This window comes from Pinus tabuliformis, chromosome 2_2 (genome assembly GCF_031772625.1).
Source record: "Pinus tabuliformis cultivar Carrire ecotype Pingquan chromosome 2_2, CPIR1, whole genome shotgun sequence".
Lineage (NCBI taxonomy): Eukaryota > Viridiplantae > Streptophyta > Pinopsida > Pinales > Pinaceae > Pinus > Pinus tabuliformis.
Genome location: NC_142300.1, coordinates 808,535,050 through 808,543,910, shown reverse-complemented (window position 1 = coordinate 808,543,910; position 8,861 = coordinate 808,535,050).

The following is an 8,861-nucleotide window of genomic DNA, read 5'->3' as shown; positions in this document are numbered from 1 at the left end:
TGACCCTTGATCATTTGAATATCAATACTGCCAAGTCCATCGTCGTGTCGCCGGTATGTTCAAGAGAAGTTGACCTCTGCAAGAATACTCAACCTCCCTCTGATACCTCACACAAAATATCTTATCCTTCTCTGTCTTGTGTTGATGATGTGGGAAACATTATGGCCCACCTTCGATCAAGGTCACTTCCTGTCGACTTCAGCTCATTATCCAGGGAGTTGACCTAGGGACTCCCTTCAGGTGCCTTAGAGCCTGCATGCCTCAATGGCAGGTTCTTCGTGTTCAACGCGAGGTTTTCATCATTCGCCTCCGATTGAATGATTCTGCGGGTGTTCGACGCCAGCTCATTGATTCGCACGCCGTAGATTCTACCTATAGTACCTTGAGGACCATTGCCATTATTGGTGGTCCCTCTCGCGTCTGTTAATGGTTTTCATCATTGACTGATAATCAGACGATGTTCTTGCATGTTCGACCTCAACTCCTATATTCACATGCTTGGACTTGTACTTTGTTCGGGTCAAGATGGAGTGCAAGACCGTGGATTTTGTCTATTGCGATCCAGGTTGCGATTTTGTGGATTATTATGATCATTACATGACTCATTGATGGATGGTTGCACCCATACCTGAGTCTTCATGGATGGCTACGACCATACCCTTATTATCATCATGGTCTCTTTAGCTGGGTGGCTGCGTCCATACCACAGACCTCTTTCGTATGTCTTTTGGATGGCTGCGCCCATGCCTAGACTACATGTAATTGATTATCAGCGATATCAGTTGTACATACGTGCAGGATCTTCCTGGTGGTGTTCTAATTCGTCCAGTTTCGTAAAGCATTTCACCCCTCCCACTCTCTCGGGCTTCATACTTTAGGGGGCATCTGTTACACAGTAATTTGTCACTATCTCCCTTTCAGTCTTCCTACTGTGTCATGAGTCCAATTCATCCATGCTCATGCTATCTAATATTGCCAAATGACCCACTTTGCCAAAGTTTTTGCTATCATCTCGACTGTTGTCAAAATAAACACGCTGATTGGCGCTCCATAACAGACCTAATCCGCTGCCAGCGTGGAAGTACACGTGTTTCCCGCGCTGGTCGAATTTCATGAGACAGTGCGTCTGTTATTCATATCTGATCGCGCTGACATGACCTACTTTGTTATTCAGCTGTGATGTCAGAGCTCTAGTGCAGTTATGGACCCGCGCTGATCCAGTTTGGGCGAGTTTGTTCTAACTGTCGGCCTTCCAGATGACTCCAGACCTGGTTGTTGGCCTTGTAAATGTCGCCCTCCTTTCTCTGGCATGTTTGTTTCGTCATTTGAGCCACCTTCCTTGGAGATAAGCTCATACTCCCACCACTCATGGAGACTCCTTCTCCTATTTAAGCCTCTACCATTGCCATGAGCAACTAGTTTTGGAACTCATAGTGCTTGGAGTGTTGCTGCTGGTGTGTGAGTTTGATAGGTAGCTGGTGCGACAAGTGTGGGATTGCTAGGGAGCTTAAGGAAGGTTGTGAAGTGTTTCTTTCTTGTGTAAACTTGTGTGATAGAGAGATTTTGTCTTGGGAGATCTACCTTGCCGGCCTTCCAGATGACTCCAGACCTGGTTGTTGGCCTTGTAAATGTCGCCCTCCTTTCTGTGGCATGTCTGTTTCATCATTTGAGCCACCTTCCTTGGAGATAAGCTCATCCTCCCACCATTCGTGGAGACTCCTTCTCCTATTAAAGCCTCTACCATTGCCATGAGCAGCTAGTTTTGGAACTCATAGTGCTTGGAGTGTTGCTGTTGGTGTGACAAGTGTGGGATTGCTAGGGAGCTTAAGGAATGTTGTGAAGTGTTTCTTTCTTGTGTAAACTTGTGTGAGAGAGAGCTTTTGTGTTGGGAGATCTATCTTCAAGGGTGAATGCTTGAGAGACTTGCTGGCTGGACCCTCTTGAGAAGGATTTGACGTCAGAACTATGGTTGTATTCTTCTTTGTTTATTAATAATAGACGACTATCATTATGGTTCCACTCTTAATTTCTTTATGATGATGTTTGAGTTATATCTTTTCTGACTGATATATAGTTACATCTACTATATTTTATGCTTGTGTTTGTATCGCTCTTTGCATGTGAACGTGTCCGTGCACGAGGATCGTGAGGATTGTGACCAGCCAGGGCAAAGGAACGGGAGCATCAACTCTTCTACAAGTATTAGCACTAGAATCCAGGTAGGCCTTCGTCATTGGTCTTTTATTTTTAATTAGGAACCTGCGTGTTAGCATTGTTTGATTGTTGCTAGACCTTGTTTGGACTAGTAGGGATCGCCTCTGTCCGCAGAGGGGATTTACCTCCAGAACAATTTGTCTTTTGACATGAATGCTATTATTAATTTGAAGAAGCAAAGCATGTTGTTTGAAAAGAACGGTCTTAGAGTGGTTGATCCATTAGATCCAGTTGAATGTGCATGATACATAGAGCCAATTTTTGATGACTATGATGATGACGACATTAATCACATATATAAGCTCATTGCGCGAGATGAAGACTGGATTAATCCCATTGCGTATGGATAGATCAGTTGGGAGAAGGATAGTTTATGCCGATTAGACTCGGATGAAGAATTAGAAAACTGGTAGAATCAGTTGCATGAGGTCTGTACACTACGATGCAATAGGCTTACAAAAGTATTTGTGTTGTATATCCACTGAGGTATGTAAATTACCTTATTATGATGGTCTAGATGATTTCAATATTTTTCTTGAACATTTTGAAAGAGACCTACCAGAGGAGCACAGGTTTTAGGATATAGATTTAGATTTAAGAGCTATGCCTGTAAGATGATAGGGAACCCACAAGGATAATATCTCTATTTGGAAGGAATATTGTAGACTAATGAGTCTACCATTTCGCTCCAAAACAACATGGATCAGTGAAAATTACACATGTAAGAATGACCCCCATGAACATCTGGTTTAATGGACTAAGGCTTGGGGTGAGGTACCTCAACTAGAGTGGGTACATATATGTATTCATACCTTAGATGTTATACCTATGAACTCGTATTTAGAGATGGATCTCTAACACGAGATTACTGATTGGGATGAAATGAAGGAGAGTTTCTTGTTTACATTCAACTTTGCAGAGGGGTGCAAATGCATTGATGGGGTGCTTCAAGTGATTAAGGTAGTAATCTTCCAAACTCCAATAAAACCTATAACTTGGATGCAACCTTACTAGAGTGTGCAATTACAACATGCGTTGGAGTGCTGCAATGTTACTGTAAAAGAAGGCGACCAAGATTCACGAAATATCAATATTGTGGAGTCAGAGGGACTATGCAATGTTGCAAGACCTGATGCAAATATCGCTGATATATCACAGCTGGTCAAGACATATTGGTGACTCAAAAATAGGACCAAATTTCACACATACTGGTGACTATTGGGATGAAGACACGGTAGGAAAGGTTGTTGAATTACTGCATGAATATTAGGAATTATTTCCAACAAATTTCTTTAAATTGAAGGGTATAGTAGGTGATTTGGGTGCGGTTAAGATCAATTTAAATCCATATGTGAAGCCAATTAACCAACGCCCATATTGATTGAAACCCAAGTATAAGGAAAAGGTAAGAGAAGAGCTAGACAAGATGCTCGTCATAGGTATAATTGATCCAGTAGAAGAGTTAGAATAGGTCAATCCGATGGTGGTCCATGAAAAGAAAACAAAGGGTCATATAAGGATTTGCAGAAGTTAAATGGTGCATGCGATTATGACCCATTTCCTACAGCTTTTATAGATGAATTTCTAGAAAACATTGGGAGACATGAGGCTTACTCGTTCACAGATGGATTTTCAGATATCACCGAATTAATATTGTGCCACAGGATAGAAGCGAGACTATATTTGCTACTGAGTGGGGTTCATTCCAATATATAGTTATGCCTTTTAGACTGAAAAATTCTCCTACAATATTTTCAAGGGTGGTAGTTGCAATAGTCAAGGAATTTATTCACAAGTTTTTGGATGTCTGCATCGATGATTGGATAGTATTTGGGCTAGTTAAGAAACATGTTTCTAGCATGTGCATAATGTTGGATATGTGAAGGAAGTATCAGATTTCCTTGAATTTGAAGAAATTTATTTTCTGTCTACCTTATGGAGTACTATTGGGACATGTCATATGAAAGAAGGGATTGACGGTCGACCCTACCAAGATCACTATAATTATCAATTTGGATCCACCTAGTAATGTAAAATAGCTATGCGCAACGTTGAGTCGTACAGGGTATTATAGGAAGTTTATAAAGGCGTATACACAAATCGCTATGCCAATGGAGGTTTTTTTTAAAAAGGATGTTATGTTTTGCTGGGATGATGACTATGAGAAGAGATTGGATGTTCTTAAGGAGAACATGGTTACTACGCCAATCCTAGTATTCCCATATTGGAAGAAAGAATTTCATGTGGATTTGGATGCATCTTGTATAGTGTTGGGCACTTGTTTTAACTCAACCAGGTGAAGGAGATATTGACCATTTGATTGCCTTTTCAACTAGGAAGTTATATAAGGTGGAGCAAAAATATTCAACCATGGAATGAGAATGATTAGCCATGGTATATGTGCTACAAAAATTGAGGCATTATTTGCCAGGTGCACACTTTAAAATGAAAATGGTTCATTCTGCATTGAAATACTTGGTTAACAAGCCTGTGTTGGGGGGGAAGATTTGTAGATGGTTGCTTCTCTTCTAGCAGTATGATTTTGAGGTGATAGTTAATCCAGGAAGGTTGAATGTTGGACCTAATCACCTCTCAAGGGTCGAGAATGGTGAAGAACCCACTAACATTGATGAGGGGTTATCTGACGCACAACTCTTCATTTTTAGAGTTTCCGATGAACATTTTGTGGACATTATTATTTTCTATCTGTTGGCATAGCTCTTGAAGGATACATGATGCAGTGCAAGGAGGAACTAGTAGTCAGAGTTGCATATTTTTTAGTGAATACAAGACACTTATATAAGCTGGGGCCATATGAATTTTTGTGCCGATATGTACCTAAGTATGAACGACACATTATTCTAGCTAAAGTGCATGGTGGTGTCGCAGGAGGACACTATGTAGGTAAGGAAACCACACATAATATTTTGCAGGAAGGACTATGGTGGCCTACGATACAAAAAGATTATAAGGAGTACTATATTGTGTGTGATGTGTGTCAAAGGACTAGAATACCATTGCAAAGGGATGAATTCCCTTAAATTCATAGGTCATGCTGCAAAAATTTGATAAATGGGCAATTTACTTTGTTGGACAAATTAATCCACCAGGGAAGAAGACGGGTGAACTTATATTATTAATGCGACAAATTACTTTACGAGATGGGTCGAGGCACAGTTTGTGAAGGATTGTAGCATGGAAACAGTGGCGAAGTTTATATTCGAGTATAATCTATCATGATTCGGATGCCCAAATATCTTGATGAGTGATCGAGGTTTGAACTTATTGAATGAAACAATTAAGGCATTGATAGAAGAGTTCCAAACGTACCATTAGAAGAGTACTCCATATCATCCTCAATAATGGAATTGTCAAATATTTTCAAAAAATTTTGGAGAATTCCTTAGCGAAGATCAGAAATTTTAATAGGAATCACTGGGATGTGTGCATACAAACAATTCTATGGGCATATAGGATTACTTGTAAGAAATCGACAGGGAAAACACCATTTAGATTGGTATATGCACAAGAAATAGTGATGTCAATGGAGTATATAGTGCCCAGCTTATGTATCACAGGAGTAACTGAGATGGAAGATCATGACTTCATGGAGGAATGTTTAGCGCACTTGCTTGCGCTAGACGAGGATCGCTTTTTAGTTGGTTTTCATCACCACGTACATAAATCTACGAAAAAGGAATGGCATGATCACCACACTAAGCAATGCACTTTTAAGAATGGAGATTTGGTCCTAATGTATGACAACAAGTTCACGAATTGTCTAGGGAAGTTTCAAATGCATTGGCTAGGACACTATGTAATCTAGGATATGTGGAGTTTCTTCCTTGAAGAATTAATGGAAGCAGATTGAAGGTTTATAGGGATGATCCTGCCCCTGGAAGGATGCAATGAATATATGACAATAGGAAAGTCTTAGTGCTTCACATAGATGAAAGGAAGTGTGGGACTATGAACCACTCTACCGAGAAATGGTTCCGTCAAAGAAGGAAGGATGCATGATGTTTGGGGAAATGACACAGGTCGAGAAATCTATGACAATGTAGTTGTGCCATAAGGAAGGATTCCGTACAACCTACCCAAAAGGTGAACGTGGGAAAAGCTACAATTGATTTGATCATGTTTTTGTCGTTAAAGGCAGCGGGGGAAGTATATTTAAGGAACATATCTATGAAAATATGCCACCAAATTTGCATTTATGAGGATTATCTGAAGGAATCCAAGGTACTCAAATTTGATTTTCGCTATAAATATGGCATCCCACTCTACATTTGGACACTTTTCCTCTTGAGGAAATGTGGTGAGATTTCGTACTTAAGTTTGAGCCGAGAGAAGTGTTGCATGTCTGCTGAAGATGAGTAGGACGTCTTCTGGAAATTTATAGAATGTGGTTTAACAAACATCATGATTTATACCCCTCCTACAGACACCATAGTTCCCAGATCGCCATGTCCAAAGCCCACAACTTCATGAGTGGCAGCAACAACGGTAGAACCAACAGAAACAACCACAGTGAAGAAGCAGAAGAAACCACATAAGCCACTAGTAAGATAGTCAGATAGGAAGGTGATTGTTGAGCAATGGAGAAAGGAAAATATGGATAAAGAGAAAAAGAAGTAACTAATGGAACCGGTTGACTTAGAGGAGGAAGAACTTGGGACAGTAGTTGAGGATGTAAGTGTCAACGAGACTGAGCCAATTTCGCAGTTACCTCCATATATGTCACCGATATAGTCGACTACTAAGGTGACAAAGGACCCTGATGCAGTGAAATTTTCCATTTGAACACATTTGATGCATGAATGCGTGACCTTTGAAGGAGCGTTTCTAGCGCAATTGCTGCATCTGCACATGGAGGATTGGGATTTTGTGGACAGGGTCAAATTCCCTCATTTTGAGCCAAGAAAATATGTGAAGATGGTATACTATGAGGAGGTTGATGCAACATTAGTCGAACTAATGACATGGGAGGCTGGGATTCAACACGCCAGTTTATTGAACATGCTGATTGTGCCTCATTTTGGGTGTACCAACATCAATACAATATTCGTTCGCCAATTTCTAAATTTCATGCATGACGAAGCCTTATGGCTCGGGGAAAGTATCCCAATCAACACCATGTTGATCAGGAGGATCACTGCGCTACCATGTGCAAGCGTAGACCCTGCTAGTGCTTTTGTTGGCAATTCCCAGAAAAGGAAGCTCATAGTCGAGATGAGGAAATATTTCATTGTTGTCAAGAAGTCACGATGCTACACTATTAGCTCAATTTCTGATAAGGTTGTCGCCTTTTCCATGTCAATTTTGGCCGGTAAGATTATGATAAAGTGTAGGGAAAACGAGGTGATGACCCCAGTAATTCAGTTGGCTGCACAGTGAAGCTAAGTGGTGCAGTTTAATTTGATAGAATACCTTTGCAAGGAGTTTCTAGATGATTTTCGTGAGGCCCAGGAAGATGGGAAGCCCGTCCATTATGCATGGTTGTTTTTGTTGATTTCTTTGACATCCTGGAGAACCCTCGATGAGTCAGAGTTCCATAATTTTGACCAAGACTTATGCGAAGCTGCAAGGTATGCTTCACTGTGGGTGTCAAAAGATCCAAGTTGGGTGGTCAAGCATAATTTATTTTTGTGGTTTTTTGAGATGGATTTTTCCACTGCGGTTAGTTAGAAGCCACGGCTATCATTGCTGTTATTTTCCCAATATCACAGAGTTTCAAAATTCAAAGAATATTTCCATAATGTACACATACAAGGAAAGAAAGATGCAGATGACATATGGTAGGAGTTGCCCTATTTGGTAACAAAGATGGATATCTTTTCTATAATATCTAATTGGTAAAGCATGTGGCTTGACCCCAACAAGAAACCAAAGGATACGAGATAGGTACCAGGAAAGCAAAAGGTACACCGATGGAAGACCCCAAGAAGGTGCCTCAAAAGGACACTATGGACCTTGGGAAGAATATTGTGAAGGAGACAAAGGGCATAAATGAAGAGGAGCTAGACACAGAGGAACCAGAGTAGGGTAGAGAAGACCCTTTTAACGAGAAAAAATATATTGACTCTCCTTTCATACTAAAGAAGAGAAATAAATCCACCACTGGAGGTGCGTGTAAGAAGCAGAAGTCTGACAAGAACTCCAACATTGAATCGATGGTCCTCATTGAGGGATACATTGATGAGATTGGTGACACTATTGTTGGAAATAATACTGAGAGGGGGGGTGAATCAGTATTATCAAGTCAATTATTTTTCATTTCATAATCAGATTTCCATATGCTACTTTAGTTAGTGAAAATGGTGTATATATGCAACTACAGTTAAGGAAACTCGCGTATAACTTGTAGAGTTATAATTTAATTTATTCTTCACATGTTGATCATTAATCTGTGTGTCAGAACTGTATAACGATTAACCAAGAATAGTAAAATAGAAGAGACAGTCACACACAAGAACACAAGATATAAGGTGGAAACCCAATGTCGGTGAAAACCACCTACTGCAATTCGTCTCTATCTTCTTTCAATTAGAAACTTCTTTTTACAATGGATCTGTACTGGTGCAGTCTTATACCAGTATGCAGGCTTCTACCTGCAGAAGGCTACAACCTTCTCTCGTTTTCCAGCT